The 19,865-nt window shown below is 39.2% G+C and overlaps 1 protein-coding gene and 1 long non-coding RNA gene across 5 annotated transcripts in view; both read left to right on the top strand.

Moving 5' to 3' along the window:
• Positions 1 to 19,865, top strand: part of SLC16A9 (solute carrier family 16 member 9) — a 57,745-nt gene that overhangs the window by 5,960 nt on the left and 31,920 nt on the right. The gene's annotated exons all lie outside the window — the stretch shown is intronic.
• Positions 812 to 5,622, top strand: LOC147575940 (uncharacterized). The gene is made up of 2 exons (XR_015241614.1): positions 812 to 2,777; positions 3,015 to 5,622. It is a non-coding gene; the product is annotated as an uncharacterized LOC147575940 (long non-coding RNA).

The raw sequence follows: 19,865 nt of genomic DNA, 5'->3' as shown, positions 1-19,865 counted from the left end.
GACAGCATCAAATACAAAGGCTAGATCTTCCAGATTCTCTGGAAGGGTGTCAATTTCAAATATTCTTGTCATTATTCCCAGTAACCCTCACCCCCAAATGCACTAGATCTTTTTGTATTCCAGCATCCTGGAAATGTTGCCTTGTGTCTCAAGTTTTTATTCTGAAAGTAATATAGCAATATACTAGCTTGGACACAATATACTCGTGTGTGTTCAGACAACAAACTAGACTCCACATAATCATGTACAAATTATGCAAAACATATACTAAGCAAAAGAACACACCAGTGTAGATGGCATCATCATAGATTTCTTTCAGAACACTACTACTTGGGCCAGGCTGTGAGTGATATGGTTTGTGTGGAAGAGAGAATAGCTGAAGCAAGAGCCCAGCAGCATAGGGAACATGGCAAGAGTATGGGATGGATGCAGGGAAATGATTATACCAACTTGTATTGAAGTGTCTGGCCCTCATTTTGCCTATATTTAATTGTTAAATCTAGATGTTTTCATCTTTTTTCAGGCTCTGAGTGGTTTACAAATTCTGCTATTTTTCTCTTCTGAGCCTGAGAACAGGACTAGAAATAAATGACCTTTCACTGGATTGGTCAGTGAGGGACCTTGGTACTGGTCTTTCCTCTAGAGTGACATCTCTAAACCTCAGTGTCTTCATATAGACGAAGCAACTGAGTCATTGATGAGATCAGTGGTGCAAGTTCACAGGGTTCACCCGGGGGAGACAGGCATCATAAATAAGTAAATAAGGGGTGGTGGGAAGGGAGAGCACAGGTGAAACTCTAAATGCAGATCTTAGGGAGTGGAAGGAACTGGAGAGAACATGTCCATTCGATGAGGGTGAATGTTACTCAGTTCCAGCCAATTGTTGTGTAAGAACAAGAGCCCAGTGTCACCAGATCTTCTGATTTTTTTAAAAGAATCAAAAAATTCAGATTTTTATGTGAAATCTTCCATTGTTAAATCAGTGGCAATTCATTCAAAATTGCCAAAAGTAAAATAAAATAAAATAAAATAAAATAAAATAAAATAAAATAAAATAAAATAAAATAAAATAAATAAAATAAAATAAAATAAAATAAAATAAAATAAAATAAAATAAAAATTGTGCAGGCCAAACAGAATACTACTGATCTAAAGATCAGATCTGGCCTGAGAGCTGTCAATTTGCTGAATGATTTCCAAGGCTCCTTCTGGCTTCAGGTTTCTATGATCCTACACTGAATCCATTTTATCTCTAACCTATTTCTTCTACTTTGCTAAACCATAGCCTGGTACTCACCATATCTAAGTTATGCTTTGGGGATAACTTAGCTTTGGAGGAGTTCTTTGGCAAGTGCTGAACTATGATAGATCTGTAAGGCCTTAAAAGGTCAAAGGATGTCCTTTTTTGATGGCCATGCTGGTTTCATAATTCATAGGCTCTAGCAATTAAGTACTTGTGTTAATTATCCCTTTCAGGGACGATTAATGTGATTCAATTCCAGGGCCCAGAATTATTTCTCTAAACACTTTCCTTCCTGCTCTTCCTTCTCACCCCAGTAGGAGATAATAACCAGTTGGGAAATCGATCCTGGTTCCCAATTGGACAAGGTATATTTGTAGCCTGACTTATGGTGCTCAAAGAAATCTTCATCGTCTTTACCCTGCCAAGATTTCACCATGGAGTCTGTCTCTCTTTTTAAACTTGGAAGTGTCTGGGAAAAACATTCTTGAACTGCAAACTGAATTAAGGGTTTGGCTTTTGAGTTGTGTTAATACAGGACTTTAGGTTTCTTTTTAAGAAAGCATATTTATATGGGCCCCAAAGTAACAGATTTGCATATGATCCCAGCCCCAAATTGTTTTTAATAACACTGGTTCTTTCGCAGTGAAATTCTTTAGTATAATTTTTTTTAAAAGCTCCATTTATTGAATTTGACTTGCTAAGATATGTTCCTCACTTTACGTCAATGAGCTGTTTTACAAACAAGTGAAAAGTTCAGAGCAGATGTTGACAATGAGAAGGAAGTGTCTGAATAAATAAAACAAGAATGTCATGTTTAGAGAAACCACATATCTTCTTGAGACTGAGCTGATTTCAAGAGAATGAACAGAAGGCTCTGGATGACAATTCTCAGCCACAGTTTGTCCTTGTTCTGGCTCCAGTAGTGAGTCAACCTCCTGCCTCCCCCCACCTCGCCGCATTTCAGAGAGTGTGTGAAGCATCTCTGGATGTTTAACATTTAGCCAGGTTACTGTCTGACCGTTAAAGACATACCATTTGATGTTATATTGGTAAAAAATTTCAATAAAAAACTCTACTTCTGTATTTTTACCCATGTATTTGGCTAGTCCTTCCGATTCAATGATGAAAACAGGCTCTAAGCTCCGCGAATGCAGGGACCACATTGTCTTCTAAGTGCATTCCATTCATTTTCTTCTAAACAAATGCACGATGCCTTCTAAATGCACTTAATTCATTTTGTTGAATGAGAGATGTTTGATTAATCATTTTAATATACAGGAGAGTTAGGTAAGTAGCTTTTCCAATATTCATTAATTTCATAAAGATTTATTGAGCTTTTATTATGCACCAAACACAATTCTTAGTGTTAGGGATGTGAGATGGGCTTGGAGGTTAGATACCTTAACAAGGAGTAGCAATATATTGTGATGAATGTTATAATAGCAAGATTGCCCAAACTGATGTGAGATCTTAGAGGAGGAATGACTGACCATTGGAGAGTCAAGATGGCATCAAGTAAGAGGAGACATTTTAGGCTAAATCTTTTTTTTTTTTAATTTTTTTTTCAACGTTTATTTATTTTTGGGGCAGAGAGAGACAGAGCATGAACGGGGGAGGGGCAGAGAGAGAGGGAGACACAGAATCGGAAACAGGCTCCAGGCTCTGAGCCATCAGCCCAGAGCCTGATGTGGGGCTCGAACTCACGGACCGTGAGATCGTGACCTGGCTGAAGTGGGACGCTTAACCGACTGCGCCACCCAGGCGCCCCTAGGCTAAGTCTTAAAGGAAAAGCAGGAGTTTGTCGGTAGGCAAGTTGGAGACAGGCATTATTACAACCTCTCCCTAGGCTCACGTGTTGACTTGCAGCAGTGGCTTGGGGACCACAGGTTTGTGGGACATCCTACAGAGGTGTAGTTGCAGGCTGGATTGTTGCAGATCTTTAGAGAAAAAAACAGAATTCAATAACTTGCTGGGTATTTAAAGATCTAAATATTGAATATATAGACAAAACATGGTTGTGTAAAACCAATTTTTCATTTTCATTTATAATTTTTGAATAACATTATTTATTGATGGGGAACTATAAGCTCCATGAGGCAGGAAAAATTATCTTTGGTTTTCTTATATGCTTATAATAATGAATTAAACTTCCCCTCTGCTAGTGGATACACTGTGAGTGGTGAGGAACCACTGAGAGATTTGAAAAGTGGAGGTGGAATTGGAGAAGATGAGAAGCATGGTTTGGCAGCAGCCTGCCAGATGAATGGCAGCAGGAAGAGAGCATAAGCAGAGGGGTCCATGAGTAGGTGGCTGTGATAGTGCAAAGATTTGCAAAGAAGAGGTAGAGGAAGAGTCAGACTGCAGAGCTCATTGTCAGGACCCTGGTCCTGGCTGACATGGGTGTTGGGAAGAAGGAACAGGGAGGGGATGGAGAGGGGGGCTTTCTGCTTGGGCAATTGCAGGTCTGGTTGTGTTTGTTCTCCAGATGAAATTTAGGAGGAGGAATTATGGATGTGTTAATTGTGAGGGTCTTGAGCACAGCCAGGTGGGATCTTGACATAAAAACTAGTAACAAATTGGTTGGACATATGGGTCTGGAGTTCTGAGGGGAGGTCAGGCCTGCGGATGGAGACTTGGGACTCGTTCCTTTGCATGCATGCAATCACTTGGTGGGGCTAGAGACAGCTGGTGGGGTCCTGTGGAGGTGGGCTCAGGAATGCCACGGGGGGGCATTGGTTTGCAGAGAAGAGAGAGGTGAACAGTGTCAAGATGGTGGTTGAATGCAGGCCTGAACTGACTCAGTGATAAGGCAGTGGGGGCTCCACAATAAGAACATTTCTCTTGTTGGATGCATGGAAACCAGAGAACAGTTGAGGAATCATCAGGATGTGAGAAAACAGAGGCAGGGAGAGTGTTCTTTCAAGTTTTTCTAAGACCTTTGAAAGATGCAACAACAGTAACAGCAGCTGCAAGCATTTACTCTAGGCTGAGCACCATGCCCAGTGTTTCATAGAGATGATTTCCTATATTCCTCCTAAAAATCCTAAGAGGAAGGAGTTCTTACTATTTCCGTTCTATAGATGAAGAAACTGAGAAGGTTGTTAACTCACTGAAAGGCACACTGCTGATGGCAGAGTTCGATCATGAACCCAGGAGAAATGACTCCAGGGTTCATGTTGTAGACCAGGGACTTTCAGTGTTTTAGAATATGACGTTCAGTAATATGTGTTTGTGAACCTGGCCCTGCACACACACACAGGCACACATACAAACACTGAAGCACAGATTCACAAAATGGTACTGAAGCCTTATGACCATGCAGGAAGTATTCTTATATTTTTGGTGCTTATCTAATTTATTCTACTCTAAATTCCAATTTTAAAAAATGTTACTCATAATCCACAGTTGATTTCATGACCCATGATACATTGGAGTTTGAACAACACTGCTCTAGCCCACTGCTTTGCATTGCTTCCCAAACTAGAGATTAATACTCTTTTCTATTACATTCAACAAAACATTTATCGAGTGCCCACTATATGCATAGATGTGGAAAGAACATAAAGAATATAAGATGTGCCTTGATCCCAGGAATTTTCTGTTAGTGAAGAGGATGGGAAGAAAGCAAGTAAATGCCTAATTATAATGCATACTAGAATGAAATAAGAAGAAAAGAGAGGTATAAGCAACATATCATGGGTGCATAGAGTGATTAATGCTGGCTCTAAATGTATATTGATTTGACTAGTAGTGTTTAGTGTTTTTGTGCTTTGACAACATTAAAAAACTTTTATGAAATTAATAGAAGTGTATTTGGCAAAGACTTTTAAGAATAAAGGCCCCAAACTATAGAGAGAGTGCAAATGTCCATCAACTGATGAATGGATATATATATACAATGTGGTGTGTGTTTATGTGTGTTGTGTCACACAGACACACACAATGGAGTATTACTCAGCCATAAAAAAGAATGAAATCTTGACATTTGCAACTGTGTGGATGAAGCTAGAATGTATTATGCTAAGTGAAATAAGTCAATCGGAGAAGGACAAACACCATATAATTTCACTCATATATGGCATTTATGAAACAAAGAGATGAACGTATGGGAAGAGGGGAAGAGGAGAGAGGGAAACACACCACAAGACACTCTTAATGATAGAGAACAAACCAAAGGTTGATGGAGGGAGGTGGGTGGAAGATGGGCTAGATGGGTGATGGATATTAAGGAGGGCACTTGTGATGAGCATTTGGTGTTGTATTTAAGTGATGAATCACTGAATTTTACTGCTGAAACCAATATTGCACTGGATGTTAATTAACTAAAATTTAAATAAATTAAAAAAAGAATAAAGGTCAAAGGAGATTTAAGACCATGATATTCTGTATATTTTTCTCAAAGGTCCTGAGGTGGTCAAAATATTATTACTTAGATATCAGTTTGTTTAGTATAAGCCCTTGGGTGACGTCAGCAAGTTCAGTCATTTTAAAGTATATCCATTAAAAAGTTTTAAAATGGGGGTGCCTGGGTGGCTCAGTCGGTTGAGTGTCTGACTTCGGCTCAGGTCATGATCTCACAGTCCGTGAGTTCGAGCCCCATGTTGGGCTCTGTGCTGACAGCTTGGAGCCTGGAGCCTGGAGCCTGGTTTGGATTCTGTGTCTCCCTCTCTCTCTGCCCCTCCCCTGCTCATGCTCTGTCTCTCTCTGTCTCAAAAATAAATAAAAACATTTAAAACATTTAAAAAAATTTTTAAAATGAAAGGGTATCCATTAAAAAATTTACCATCAACTTCCCAAAGTAAAGCAATGCAACTATACAGACCACTTAAGAAAGAACCTGCATTAGGTGGTCACTCCTTGGGTTACATGGAGAGAGTTTGAAGTAGAATCTAACAAAAAGCCTAGGGACACAAGGATAGAATGAGAATTATCAATACCTACCTAGGTTTTATGTAGAGTTGTACATAGATTAAAAAGATAACATTTGAAAGTCCTTGGCATTGTGTCTGATATACATAAAGTGTTCATAAAAAAATGGTAATTAGAAGTTATTCATGATATGGCTAAATAACAGTACATTTAAACCTTAGAAAATTTTCTTAATTCTACTGTTTAGGGAATTCCTAAGAAAACATGACATCATTATTGGGGTTTAAGGACACTTGAAATATTTTTCTATAGCCATGATTGGAGTGGGTAAAAAAAAAAGAGATTTAATTTAAATAACTAAAGGCAGCCAAGTCTTTCAATTTATGACTGTATATTAGGACGTGCAGTTGTTTAAAATTTTTTTTTTCAACATTTATTTATTTTTGCGACAGAGAGAGACAGAGCATGAACGGGGGAGGGGCAGAGAGAGAGGGAGACACAGAATCGGAAACAGGCTCCAGGCTCTGAGCCATCAGCCCAGAGCCCGACGCGGGGCTCGAACTCACGGACCGCGAGATCGCGACCTGGCTGAAGTCGGACGCTTAACCGACTGCGCCACCCAGGCGCCCCCGTGCAGTTGTTTAAGATGACCTGTAGTGCTGTTGTCCGCTTCTGCTCAGTAACCACATGTTAAAATCATCTGGAGTGCTCTAACAGCCTGGCCTCCCCTCCAAACGTCCTGCTTTCATTGCTGTAGGGTAGACCCAGACATCAGGGATTTTTAACCTCCCAAGGTGATTGATTCTACCGTGTAATCCACTTTGCAATCCCCTGCAAGTCTTAGTATAGAGTATGTGCTTAGGAAGCGTGCTTAATATGCTCTGATGATTAGAAACAAGCTCATGTGGAGATACAACCTTAAAACGGGGTTTTTCATTTGCCCTTCTGATGCACATTGAGTTACCACCTTTTCTTGAGAACTGGTTTAGAAAGGAAGATCTTTGGGGACTTTGGAATAAGAAAGGGGTTCTTTGAACTGGGAAGATTAGAAAACTGGCGTGTGAAAAATACAAAGAGAAAGAAGCTTGAGTTCATGTAGCACTTTAAGAGACAAAGTAGTTGATTTTTAAGGACACTTGTAGCCCTTGTTAACTCTGATGATCAATGCTCACCACCGTTCTACCCACGGGCACCCTATGAACCATCCGGTGGCTAGGAAGGTGCTGGAAAGCTGTGTGGTTTCCTGAGTTGGGAAGAAAAGGAAGGATGGAAATGAAAGGGAGAAAGAGAACAAAAGGAGATGAAAGCAACCCTCGTTTGGATTTGTCTTCTCTTGACTGTTGGTGACCTAAGAGTAGACTGTCCTTGTCCTTATGTTCTTTCCTCACTGAGACTTCCCTCTTCCCATTTACTTTTTCTTACTATCAGGAAATTATCCGAGATTTGAAAAATGTCACTTCCATATCACCCCTTTTTTTTGGAGGGAGGAATTTCATAGCAGAGTATGTGTGTGTGTAGGTGTGTGTGCGTGTGCACACTGTTGTGGCAGCAAGGGAGGGGGGTCGTGGATGTTCTGGCCAGCTGTATTTGTAGGGAGGGTAGTTTGAGATTTTGAGAGGATCTCTGCCAAGATAAAAAGAGTATTTTTATGACAAACAATTATGTTTAAAAGGATAAGAAATAATTTACACTGAAATTACTGTGTGCCAGGCACTGTACTAATAGCACAATAGTCTGATGAGGTAAGTAATATCATTTCCCTCACTTTTTGGATGAAGAAAGTGAGGCCCAGAGATATTGCAGTAATTTGCTGAAGGTCACATGCTTGGCTAGTATCAGAAGTGGGATGTGTACTCAGGTTATCTAGGACCCAAGCTCATACTCTTATTCCTTATGCTCAGTTTTTTAGAACAGATATCTTCACATATTTATAGATATAAATATCTGTGTATGTACTTGTATGAAACTATAGCTTTTGACATAACAAAAAAGTGGAAACCCTATCAACCATTCTTTGGGACCACATAATACCATTACTAGAAGATCCTGACTTCTCTTTCACTACCTTTCCCAAACTCAGAGATTGTTTGGCTAATTTGAACAAATTAATAGGTGGCTCCATCATTATATTGACAGCTTTATTATAATTATCACCATCAGCAGCAGCATTATCATGATCATGAGAATCTTCTTAGAGTTTTACCTGCCAGCTGCATGCCTGCTCCACTGGGGACTATGGAGGCTGGCTGGGGCATGTGACCTAGATCTGGAGAGGTGAAGTGACCATTTTAGCATTGACTATCTGGAGATTTTTGGAGCTGCTTCTCCCCAGGTTTTTCCTGGGCTGCTGTACAGCAGAAGGATGACATTATGGGCGATTGGATGATTCTCTAGAAGTAGAGCGCCTAGGCTTGGCCATTTGGGACAATGGAAAAGAGACAGGGAAAGATTTTTCTCTCCTCTGGCTGGCAATGGTGTGTACTTGCTCTCTCTGGAGCCACAAGGGTGGAACTGGGCTCCTTCTCCAGCTGGAAACCAGCCAACAGATTCTGGGGGGTTGCCACATCAAAGTATGGGGTTAATAGCATTGCCACCACCAGTGGGGATATAGCCAAATGTCACAAATGAAGAGGGAGCAGGCAACCGTCCATTCCTTTGTTTTCTGTCTGCGCTCCAGGGTGCTTAGAAAAATAAAAGTCATGCTCTCCTGAGAAGGTCCATTTATTCTGCCCTCTTGTTTTGTAAAGTTAGGATTCTTTGGAGAGAGATGCTTACTTTTCTATAGGCTTCCAATTCACTAGAGCACATTACCATGTTGCAAGTTGTTTTTTGAGTTGATACACTTTCTGACACCATTTTCTCCTATTTGCATTAAAAACAACTTTTGCAAATCTTCAGATAAATTGATGTAATAATCATCTTTTAAATTTTGTATCACAGGCAATGATCCCCTTTGCATTTTCTCATTTTATAGAAGATCAAGAAAATAGCTTTTGTCATGGTCATCACTCCTATAGGAATTTTTGCTTTGATCAGTGGAGATTTATGGGTAATAAGCTTTGTCCTTGAACATATTATAGATGACAGGGTTGAGTTAAAAGAACAGCACAGTGCTGGCAGCTGCACTGGGGTGGGTGGGCTCAGGGCGATGAGTTCCCACATGCTCCAGTCCCCACTTCGTCCCCAACTCTTAGCCTCTTCCTTTCCTCACCTGTGTCCCTTCTCCACTAGGAAAGAGGATGTGACAGTTGGTCAGAGGTGGTCCTTCTCTCCTGTAGGACAGTGATTCTCAGCCTTCGCTGCACATTTGAGTGACAGGAAGGGTCAGGCTGTACCCCAGAGCAGTCTGGGGTGGGACCTCAATCAGAGATGTTTTAAGCTCCCCAGAGCGCATTCAGGCTGGAGAACCATTGTGGTTGAGCAACCATTTTGAGTGTATCTGTGGATGACCTTGGTCAGAATCACAGGGTGATTCTTAAAAAATCCAATTTCTGTGATTCCTAACACACTAAAAATACTTAAGCCTTGAACCCAAAATAAAAGGAAACCAAATCTAGCAGTAAACATGAGTTTTGAATGATTCCAAACTAGAATCTGGAAATATCCAGATCTTGGTTTACATTTTCTAAACATTAAGAAATAACTAAAGATTAAAAGGTTTTAGAAACCCTAGGTTTATATATAATTCAGTAACTAGTTGCTGTAGAACTCTGGTGTGAGTAGTAACTACTTCTTAAAGAGGCTATCAAGTTACCAGAAATCCTTTATGGTTTTTAAAGTAATAACTAACATTTATTTTTTTAAAACCAGTTTTTGTTTTAGAGAGAGATTGTGTGCACACAGCATGGGGGGGACAGAGGGAAAGAGAGTCTTAAGCATGCTTCACGCCCAGCATGGAGCCAATCTCACAACTGTGAGATCATGACCTCAGCTGAAATCAAGAGTCCAACGCTTAACCAGCTGAGCCACCCAGGTGCCCCACTAACATTTATTAAAGCTTTTTACTGTGTGCTAGGCACTGAGCTTTGCACTTGAAATTCACTGTTATCCCATATTAAGACAAGAAAAGTGTGGTTTAGAGACATTAAGTAATTGGCTCAAAATCACATGGTAATTAGCATGGACTGGATTGGAACCCAAATATATGTATTTAATAACAAAGCTCACAATTGGGGCACCTGGGTGGCTCAGTTGGTTAAGTGTCTGACTCTTGATTTTGGCTCAGGTCATGATCTCATGGTTCATGAGTTTGAGCCCCATATCAGGCTCCATGCTGACAGCAGGAGCCTGCTTGGGATTCTCTCTCCCTCTCTCTCTGTCCCTCCCCTGTGTGTGTGCTCTCCCCTCTTTCTCTCTCAAAATAAATAAATAAACTTAAAAAATAAATCTCATGGTCTTAACCATTACTGAATTCCTAAAATTCTGGAACCAGGGCGCCTGGGTGGCGCAGTCGGTTAGGCGTCCGACTTCAGCCAGGTCACGATCTCGCAGTCCGGGAGTTCGAGCCCCGCGTCAGGCTCTGGGCTGATGGCTCAGAGCCTGGAGCCTGTTTCCAATTCTGTGTCTCCCTCTCTCTCTGCCCCTCCCCCGTTCATGCTCTGTCTCTCTCTGTCCCCAAAATAAATAAACGTTGAAAAAAAAATTAAAAAAAAAAAATTCTGGAACCAGATACTAGAAAAATTTCCTTCTCCTCCCTACCCCATCTTTATAGTAAAATTCAGATGAATAAGAGAAGCTATCAAGCAGTTGAAAATGTTAACTTGCTTCATATCCTTTTCTTTACATTCTTCATGTGTGTTTGTGTGTGTGTATATATATATATATATATATATATATATATATATATAATGCATCAAAACATCACTGATGTACTTCAGAAACCCTTAATTTATGTTTCATTTTCATTACTTAGATTCTTTTATGATGTGTGATCATTCCTGCACCTGAACAGAAAGAAGCTTTGCTTTCTGTTACTCCTTTGTTCAGAGAGCTACCATATACAAAGGAAGTAAGCAACACATCATCTCCTGATTTCATTGCCTTACTATAAACCTGTTTCTAGGTTAAAAATCTGGGCATATGCGTTGGGGGTGTGTGTGGACATGGGTGGGGAGAAGGAATATTGACCTGGGGGAAAGGCCTCACACGGATGAAAGACCTCATACAAATATTGTTGATTTTGTCTCCAAATCAGGCCATGTATCTGGTCATTGTAACTGTGTGTGTGTGTTTATAGAATTAATATTTTCCTTTGTAAAGTCAGCTTTGTTGATGTAAAATTTATATCCAGTAAAATTTAATAGTTTTAAGTGTATAATATGATGAATTTTGACAAATGTATACAGTTGGGGTTTACACTAGTTTTTTTTTTTTTAATTTTTTTTTTAACGTTTATTTATTTTTGAGACAGACAAAGAGAGACAGAACATGAACAGGGGAGGGGCAGAGAGAGAGGGAGACACAGAATCTGAAACAGGCTCCAGGCTCTGAGCTGTCAGCACAGAGCCCGACGCGGGGCTCGAACTCACGGACCGTGAGATCATGACCTGAGCCGAAGTCGGACGCTAAACCCACCAAGCCACCAAGGCGCCCTACACTAGTTTTTTAATAAAGGTTTTATTAAAATGTAATTCACATACCCTATAATGCATCTATTTAAAGTTTGTTTTAAGTATACTCACAGACTTGTGCAATCATCATCATAATTCTAAAACATTTTCATCATCCCCAAAAGAAACCGAATACCTATTAGTAGTCACTTTCCATTTCCTCCCAAACCTCCTAGCCCTAGGCAACCACTGATCTACTTCCTGTCTCTATAGATGATCTATTCTGGAAGTTTCATATAAATGAGAATCATATAATATGTAGTCTTTTGTGTTTGACCACTTTAATTTAGCATAATGTTTTTAAGGTTCATCATGTTGTAATATGTATTTGTATTTCATTCCTTTTTTTTAATGCTTATTTATTTTGAGAGAGACTGAGTGGGGGAGGGGGAGAAAGAGAGGGAGAGAGAGAATCCCAAGAAGGCTCCACACTGTCAGCACAGAGCCTGACGTGGGACTCAGTCTCACAAAGTGGGAGACCATGACCTGAGCCAAAATCAAGAGTTGGACACTTAGCCGACTGAGCCACCCAGGCACCCCAGTACTTCATTCTTTTTATTGCTAATATTCCATTGTGTGGATAGACTACATCTTATTTATCCATTCATCACTCAGTTGATGGATATTTGGGTTGTTTCCACTTTTTTGGCTGATACTTAATTTTTAAAAATATATTTATTTATTTTGGGGAGAGAGCAAGCAGGGGAGGGGCAGAAGAAAGGAGGACATAGGATCCAAAGTGGGCTCTGCACTGACAGGCTGACAGCAGTGAACCTGATACTGGGCTCGAACTCACCAACTGCAAGATCATGACCTGAGCTGAAGTCAGATGCTCAACCAACTGAGCCCCTGATAGCCTTAATTTTTAAACTTCAAACAGATATCTTTACTTATCTAATCTCATTTTGGCTTTCTTTTCCTCAATATTTAATATACCAGAAGTCTGAAATGACTTCTGAGACAGTCTGATTAAGGTCAACACGCCTGGATTCACAGTCGTACTAAAATTATTATTTGGAGTTCACTTCCTGTTATAGCAATGTCATATTGTGGAAAATGCTTACAGAATTGTAGATATAGAGATATGCGTGCATATGTGTGTATATATATATATATATATACACACACGTATATGTGTATACGTATATATGTGTGTGTGTGTGTGTGTGTGTGTGTGTGTGTATATATATATACATATAAAACAAGGATTTCTTTGTGTGATTTTATGAAGAGCTTTAATAGTTTATAAGGAGGACAGGGGCTGGGTTCTTCTTTTCCTTTAAAAATGACATTGATCTATACCAAAATTTATTTTGCTTCAGAAGAGAAATCATAAACTCTACTCATTATGAAATAATATCACTGGAAAAGGACAAAATTAATCCAGTGTCTATAACTTTTAAAGGAGTAACACTGGTGTTCATGTGAGTGTGTTTTCCAATATCCGAAACAACAAATGGAGCAGATTCACTTGGAAGTTTGTATCTTTGACCCAGAGGGAACTGACACTGTTATAAAGCTTTAAGCTACCCGTAAATGGTCAACAAACAGCCATGGTGACTCTTTGGCAAGTGATGACCGCACGTGTTGCACTTTTTACTTGGCGCGCGCTGTGGAACGCAGCTCCTTGAGACATAGGAAAGTGAAAGTACCAGCTGAGTGGTAGCGTGGTAGAGGCGGACTCCAGCCCCCGCAACAGCTGTGGTTACTGTACATCAGAACGGCCTCTATGCTGCTTGTCTCCCATTAAATGGAATCTAATTAACTTATATTTGAATCACGAGTCTCTGTGTGTATTAAAGGGTATTTTTTTACCTGTATTTTATTAGAATTCCAAAATAATTATTGGCTTATTTTTTATTTTCACAAAGAATGATTTGTTTACCTACATTTTTAAATGAGAATTCCTCCCAGTTTTTTCTCAATTCCTAGCATCCCTTGACCCAAACCGCAGTCAGCGGTGGAGGATGCATGATACATGTTTGGAAGGGCAAGTGTCACAGGAGGGAAAGAGCAGTATCAGTGCTAGAACTGCTTCTGGCAGAATGGGTCTGCTCTGTAGTTTATAAAACTTGTTACCCATGTTAGAGTCAGAACCAAAACATAATTTCCAGTAGCTTGTGAATGCATTTTACTTTAACAACTTTGTGGAGATATAAATCAGATGTGGTGAAGTTCACCTATTTATTTTTATTAAAAAACTTTTTTTTAAGTCTATTTATTTTTGAGAGAGAGAGAGAGAGACAGAACACAAGCAGGGGGAGGCAGAGAGAGAGGGAGACACAGAATCCAAAGCAGGGTCCAGGCTTTGGGTTGTCAGCACGGAGCCTGACACGGGCCTTGAAACCACGAACTACGAGATCATGACCTGAGCTGAAGTCCAACGCTTGACCGACTGAACCACCCAGGTGCCCCTGGAGTTCACCTATTTAATCTGAACGGGTTAGTGGATTTTTTTTTTCATGAGTTGTGCAAACTGTACCATAAAAAACAACTTAAAAACCTTTTTGTTACCTCAACAAAAACCTTGTGCGTATTCATGCCCACCTATCAAACTGTTTTCCAGAGTGGCTGCCACGTTTTCATCCCCACCAGCAGCACACAAGCGTTCCAGCTTTATTCAGCTTGGCCTCTGGTTTGGAACCTCCCATTTAACAGGATAGCATAAATGTAACTGAAGGAAGTTCACAAAGCCCAGGATGATTTTGACTTTTGACACACCTGATGGATGACCAGGTCAAGATAAAATCAACATGGAATCAACCATTTCCTGCTCCCACCTCCCCAGGATGTAATCACATGATCCTAGGCCCTTAGTTAAAATAAAGTGCTTTGATGGGATATTGCTCAGAAGAAAAAAAAAAATGGAATCTGGGGGCACCTGGGTGGTTCAGTCGGCTGAGCGTCCAACTTCAGCTCAGGTCATGATCTCACAGTTTGTGGGTTCAAGCCCCACATCGGGCTCTGTGCTGACAGCTTAGAGCCTGGAACCTGCTTTGAGTTCTGTGTCTCCCTCTCTCTCTGCCCCTTCCCTGCTCATACTCTGTCTCTATCTCTCAAAAATAAATAAACTTCAAAAAAAAAATTAGGAAAAAAGAATGGAATCTTGCCATTTACAATGACATGGATGGAACTAGAGAGTATTATGCTAAGTGAAATAAGTCAATCAGAGAAAGACAAATACCAGATGATTTCACTTATATGTGAAATTTAAGAAACAGTTCTATAAAGAACAAACTGATGGTCACCAGAGGGGCAGTGGGTGGGGGGAGGGTTTAAATAGGTGATGGGGATGAAGGAAGGCACTTGTAATGAGCACGGGGTGGTGTATGGAAGTGTTGAATCACTATATTATACACCGGAAACTAATATTACACTGTATGTTAACTAATTAGAGTTTCAATAAAAACACAAAAAAAGAGAAGACATAAAAATAAAGTGCTTAAGCACCAGGTAATTTGGCAGTGACTGAGATTCAAAAAAAAAAAAAAGAGTTCTGTTTTTACCTCCTATGATTCAAGTGAAAAATGCACCTAGGAATCTTTAGTGAGATATAGGTAACAGTCAAAAAGGGTTATTGGAGAATGGTTATTGTTGGGGGGGAATGGCAAGAGGGACCATCAACTGAAAGGAAGGTAAACTGTAAATCACTCCCAATTTGGCAAAAAATAGTGTAATATGTATGTATACACCTCAGAGACAGAAAACTTCTGTGTCAACACTGAACGTTCATAAACGTCAAATATGCAATCCTAGCATTCTATGTGTGCAGAATAGACATTTTTAGCCAGTGTAGATTTGAGAAAATAACAGAGGATTGGCATTATTTGAGCAGAAGTAAATGCATAGACTATTGGAGTCTAATCATTTTGTAAATCAACAGTAAAATGTAGACTTCTATCAACATTTCCAAAGAAAGTGTCTTGTAATTTGTGCTTTCACAAAACAAATGCTAGCTTTAAGAGATCTGCTATCCTTCATACTATGATAATCTCATTTGCTTGAGTAATGATATCTCTCCCCACTCCAAGGGAGGTTTATAATATGTAGAACATATTTAATGTTTAGGTTAAAAATAAGATATGCACTTAAATTATAAGCTAAAGTTAATTTTGTAATGTTCCATTAGATCCTGTACTGTGACAGAACTGCCCTTAAATTATAGGGCTCTTCAAATGGTCTCTCAAAATGGCTTGCAATTTTGAGTTTGATAAGATGTCTCATCATGCAAAGTCTGGGTTTGTGAACACTCTGATTAAAAAAGATTCCAGGGGCGCCTGGGTGGCGCAGTCGGTTAAGTGTCCGACTTCAGCCAGGTCACGATCTCGCGGTCCGTGAGTTCGAGCCCCGTGTCAGGCTCTGGGCTGATGGCTCAGAGCCTGGAGCCTGTTTCCGATTCTGTGTCTCCCTCTCTCTCTGCCCCTCCCCCGTTCATGCTCTGTCTCTCTCTGTCCCAAAAATAAATAAACGTTGAAAAAAAAATTTAAAAAATAAAAAAATAAAAAAGATTCCAGGGTGCCTGGGTGGCTCAGTCGGTTGAGCAGCTAGCTTCAGCTCAGGTCACGATCTCGCAGTTCATGAGTTCAAGCCCTGCATCAGGCTCTGTGCTGACAGCTTAAAGCCTGACCTGCTTTAGGTTCTGTGACTCTCTCTCTGCCCCTTCCCTGCTCATGCTCTGTCTCTCTTTCTCTCTCAAAAATAAATAAACATTAAAATTCTTTTTTTAAGTTTCCAAAATTTCAAAGAATGTACCAGAATATACCAGAATGTGTGTGTTTCCTAAAAGCATATTTTTATACAGTTATATGATTAAGAGCCCCCAATTTTGAGTATACTCATGGAACACTAGTCCAAACAAAACAACACTTTCTGATACTTACAGATTTTGTTATTTTTTAGGACAAGAAAAACCTATCACTTAGATAATATGTCTTGACGTTGTAAGTATAGGCTTCTTGAGACATTTTCTTAAATTTCAACTGAGAGTACCATCTTTCCAATCTTGTTTTCCTCTGTGATCCCTCTAAGACTTGCCTTCTTTACTTTCACCAAATTTAGCAGGCCTATCCTGATTCCATACCCATGTTCATGTTGTTTCTCTTACTAGAGCCATGCTTTCCTGAATCTCTCCATTGTTCATTAGGACCAACCTACTTCACAGGGCCTTCCACTCCTGCTTTCCTTTCCCTCTGACTCTCAAACGTTTCACATCCAGCCACCTCTTTGGCACTCACTCACATGCTATCTTACATCTTAACTGGGTTATAAGCTCCTAGGGAGCAAAAGCCATGCTTTCTATTTTTTCTGCTATTTCTTCTTCTTCTTGGTATCTAGTCAATATATTTTAATTTGTAGGTGATCATAAAAGTTGAATAAAGATCACTTTTATAATGCTGTATTTCTCTAAATATTAGTATAAGTGCACTTAGTGGAAATTTCAGTTAATTTGAAGTTTTTAGTTAAAAGAATGCCAGAGAAGAGATTTTATCATATTGAATCATAAGATGTGAAGAAGAAGGGATAACAAGAAATTTCAAGAAAAAGAGATATGGCATATTCTGTATTTCCCATATTGTGCAGTCATAGACTATGCTCCTAAACCTACCCTTTGGCCCAAATGGGACCAAGTGGGGTATAGAAAGGTAAAATAATCAACTTGAAATTACTTCACACTCAAATTTTATTCTGTTCCAAGTACAAGAAGCAAAAACAAATTAACAAAATAATTTCCTGGGTTTGTTCACAGGGTGAAATGAAAGGCTGGAGAAACCCATCTTGGGTATACCCCAAGGTAGTCAAGGTGGTCTCTTCAATGTACTACCATTGAAATCAGTAAACTTCAAATATATATTTTCTTATAGCATTTCAGTCAAAATTCAGAGTCCTGGGAAAGAGGTCCTGCTGGCTTTGCTTGGATCACATACTACTCTATGGGTCAAGATCAAAGAACCTTGATCAACAGTCTTACCAACTATCCACTCATAGAGAAGACCCAAGTCCCCCAAAGGAAATTGGGTACCATTACAAAAGGGGGAAAATAAAGATTAGTCTATTTGTGAAATTACCTTGGAGAATATATAATGTCAGAGAAATAGCAGGTGAGAAACACTTAAGGAATAGAAGAAACTGTAGGGGAAAGGTATTAGTTACCTTGACAGAAAACAAGACATCACTAAATGGTATTTTCCACCATATTCTATGCATACTACATGTACATCAAACTGTGAGACAATTAAAAGTTAGAAGCTATTAGCCATCTCTTTATAAAAACTTGTCTTTCTAGTCAGAGTTGATATACATGAGAACTTTGTATTTCAAAGGTTTGTTCTCCCAAATATTTACTGTGAGAAGAATTTCTCTGGCTCCTGTCCTGTGTGTTGAAATGTCACCCAAGGCAAGGCAAAGTGAAGCAAGGCCAAGGTATTTTGTGTATAAAAGCACTTCTGTCTACTTAGGTCTGCAAACTGGCAAGGGAGATACTCCTCACCCTTTTCCTCCCTTGACCCTTCAGAAAATACTGGCTTTCCTCATGATTCTGGTGCTTTGCCTATGTAAATGTGTACTTTTCCTGAAGTGTGATAATTTGAAGATTTAATTGAAGGGCAATCTTATATGCATTTGTTCTTATACAGCCTTTTAGTCTCTTTAGATGTTTGGCTGTTGCTATCATATAGTAATCTAGTTTAGGGAATTAAGACTATATTTTCTTTAAAAGGGATTTTGAACAAGAAATTTGCAAAGGACTAAATTGTCATTCGAAGGACCAAAATGATATTGTTTACTTTTACATTAGAGTAGGTACTGGAGAGAGTTGACTTCTAAAGAAGAGACATAGCTGATTATTTCAAAGGACTTAGATATTTGGAAATTTGGAGTATTCTGTCTGCTAACACAATCATTTGGTCTGAAAGACTGGCTTTTAGACTCTACAGTTCTGTGTACAAATTGTAACCTCTTTCAATTGTCAGTTATGAAATACTGAAAGCTAATTTATACACTTTAAAGGCCTGTGGCAGGTCATGACGTGATTTTGCCTTAGCGTTCTGAATGTCAAAGTGAAGAAATTCAGTGAAGCCCATATAAATCGATGGGTGTAACTATGACTCTCTTAAGGTAGCCAAGTGCTCCGTCATCTAATTAGAGATGTGCATGAACGGATGAATGACATTTTCTACTGTCTTTACCTATTATTTGATAAAACCACAGCCAAGGGAATGGCTTGGAAAAATCTGAGGTCAAAGAAGACTCAGTTAAAACTGATTGTAAACCTGACATGGTGTAGTGACATAAAAAGCATACATTAAGTGGATGGCCCTGTTGGGGGCAGGAAGGTCAAGGCTTGGGCCTCTAAATCTATTGCCATGTAAACTGTTTCAGATCTTCAAAAAAAGTAATATTTTCAAATTCTTTTAAAATATTATTTTGATTCCAAAACCTAGTAAAAATTAAAAACAAAAAAGACAGATCTTACTTATCAATTTAAAAATCCTTCCTCTATGGGGCTTCTGGGTGGCTCAGTTGATTAAGCATCAGACTCTTGATTTCAGCTTAGATCATGATCTCACAGTTTGTGAGTTTAAGACCTGCATCAGGTTCCACACTGACAGTGCGGAACCTGCTTGGGATTCTGTCTCACCCTCTCTTTCTGCCCTTTTCCTGCATGCACATGTGCATACACACACTTTTTCTCTCTCAAAATAAATATATAAACTTAAAAAATCCTTCCTTTGTCCCCCAAATAAGCTGACATAATCAAAATAGTGCACGAACCCAGGAAAATTTAATCCAGTAATTCAAAGATAGTTCAGTAGTAAAAAATACAGATTTTTTTACATTAAAAGTTATATGGAGAAAATCATAATCATCTCCCTGTGCATCAGAAATGTGTTTGATAAAATGTAGTAAGCATTTTTTTTTTTATGGTAACACTCAAGATAGAGTAATGTGAATGTTTTCTTTGTGAAAGAAATCTATCTAAGCTCCAGAGGCAGCACGTTGACATTTGAAGGTATTCTAAGTTAGGAACCAAAGACATATACTCTTATTATTTGACATTATTCTGTATGCCCTGTTAGATGCAAAGACAAAAGAAGGCATTTTGAAGTATAAAAACTCAAAATAAGAACGTAAAATTATCCTTGTTT

The sequence above is a fragment of the Puma concolor genome, chromosome D2, assembly GCF_028749965.1.
Source record: "Puma concolor isolate L17-30 chromosome D2, mPumCon1.1.hap2, whole genome shotgun sequence".
Classification (NCBI taxonomy): domain Eukaryota; kingdom Metazoa; phylum Chordata; class Mammalia; order Carnivora; family Felidae; genus Puma; species Puma concolor.
Note: the sequence above shows the minus strand (reverse complement) of the source record. Positions and strands in the feature narration are given on the sequence as shown.